Below are 2484 nucleotides of genomic sequence, written 5' to 3' on the forward strand. Positions count from 1 at the left end.
AACACAGCACAACCATTAACCAACAATTTAAACAATCAGCAACCAATTTCTAAGCATAGATCGATAACACAAGTTCATATATTAGTCATAATAATGCATAGATCGATACTAAGAAAGAGCATACGTTGCACCAAAGGAAAACAACTACGTGCACTAAAACAGCAATACTAAAATGGACAGGGTATGCACAGGAGAGAAGGGAGAACCAGAAACTCACCCAAAACAAATGGAGTCCAAGAAGTGAAGGCCACCTTCGTCATTTAGTACTCCTCTTTATCTTCGAACAAAAACAAAACGAAATGGTCAGCAAAGGAAGCAATGATATTCAAGAAAGACTCCAAAAAAGACGCCTGATTCATGGCATTCATTTGATCCAAATAATAACAAGCACTCAATTAAGAGAGATGATAGAGTTAGAAATGACAGAAAAAACACAAGCTTGGACAACTCACAAACAGAAAGCTAGCAAATCAATTTACTAAGCATAAAACATACACAAACATGTGCTGATCATGCAAATGCAAGATCAGATGATCACTTGATCATTTAGAGCATGTATTTATGGCAATAAATACAGATTTAGATACCAATAATGCATAACACCTAGACAGCAGCTTTGAAACTTAAAACAAAAAGCGAGTCATACATGCAGCAGTAGTTCTGAAAGCACGGGTGGCTTAAAGTTCTGAAATTATACGCACTCGTCATCATTACATTTCCACATATTTAGCATAAAGTTCAGATATCAAACACTGTATAAAAGATCAAAGTGCTTTAAATAGGAAGAGATGACATGAATAGATTCTAAATAGGAAGAAACAAAGTATGATGTTCAGTTTTCTAAACCATCTTAGTTAATTACCAGGGTGTCAAAATCAACAGCTAGCATAAAAAGCAGCTTTGGTTCAAATTACTACACATTCTAGAATGTGAATCAGCGGGATGAAAATAATAATGGATAGATAGTAAACAAAGTAAGCAACTCTTTTCTTTTATGCCGGCTGGCTGTCTACATATAGGATCCAGGTGACAAGTTCAGCTAGACAAGAGAAACTACTAGGGCTACGAGTCAATAATATTCTAGAACTTGAACATGCAAACCAAACTGTGACATAGTAGAAGAATACCAGTAGGCTGACAAATCAGCCATAGAGAAGCCACAACAATTAGGCAAGTGAATTAACCCAAAATTTGATCCAATGCATCAGTAAATACAGTACAAAACCAAAGCAGTGATTACTCAGTGCTAGCAGTATCAAATCTAGGCTGCAGTACATGGCAGAACAGGGACATAAATGACCTTCTGCAGGGCATCGACATGGTCAGGGTTGAGGACAACTCCTCGAGCTGGGACGAGCTTCTACTCGAGCGTATGCTGGTTGCTCCTCTTTATCCTAGAACAAGAACAAACGAAATGGTCATCAAAGGAAACAATGATATTCAGAAAATACTACAAAGAAGACGACTGATTCATGACATCCATCTGATCCAAATAACAAGCACTCAATTAGGACATACGATAGGGGCAGAAATGACAGAAAACGCAGAAGCTTGGATAAGTGACAAACAGGAAGCTAGCAAATCAATTTACTAAGCACAAAACATACTGATCATGCAAATGCAAGATCAGATGATCACTTGATCATTTAGAGTATGTATTCATGGCAATAAAATACAGGTTTGGCTACCACTAATGCACAACACCTACACATCAGCTTTGAAACTTTGAACAAAAAACAGGACCTACATGAAGCAGTAGTTCTGAGAGCAAGGGTGGCTGCAAGTTCTGAAATTACACGCAATCGTCAGCATTGTATTTCTGCATCATTAGCATATATCTAACACTGACTAACAATGAAAATAATCCTCTAGATGTTCAGTACTCCATATTATACTTTCAATCTGAAGAGATAAACTGTAAACATGACCAGATTTTAAATAGGAAGATAACAATGATGTTCAGTTTGGGTTATAAACTCTGATAGTTACTTACCAGGGTGTCAAAATTACTGCTATATGAATCATTCAACAGCTAGCATAGAAAGCAGCTTTGGTTCAACTTACTACACATTCTAGAATGTGAATCAGCGGGATGAAAATAATAATGGATAGATAGTAAACTAAGTAAACAACTCTTTTCTTTTACGCCGGGTGGCTGTCTACATATAGGATCCAGGTGACAAGTTCAGCTAGACAAGAGAAACTACTAGGGCTACGAGTCAATAATATTCTAGAACTTGAACATGCAAACCAAACTGTGACATAGTAGAAGAATACCAGTAGGCTGACAAATCAGCCATAGAGAAGCCACAACAATTAGGCAAGTGAATTAACCCAAATTCGATCCAATGCATCAGTAAATATAGTACAAACCAAAGCAGTGATTACTCAGTACTAGCAGTATCAAATCTAGGCTGCAGTTCATGGCAGAACAGGGGGACATAAATGACCTTCTGCATGGCGTCGTCGACGTGGTCCGGGCTG

Source organism: Lolium rigidum, chromosome 6 (genome assembly GCF_022539505.1).
Source record: "Lolium rigidum isolate FL_2022 chromosome 6, APGP_CSIRO_Lrig_0.1, whole genome shotgun sequence".
Lineage (NCBI taxonomy): Eukaryota > Viridiplantae > Streptophyta > Magnoliopsida > Poales > Poaceae > Lolium > Lolium rigidum.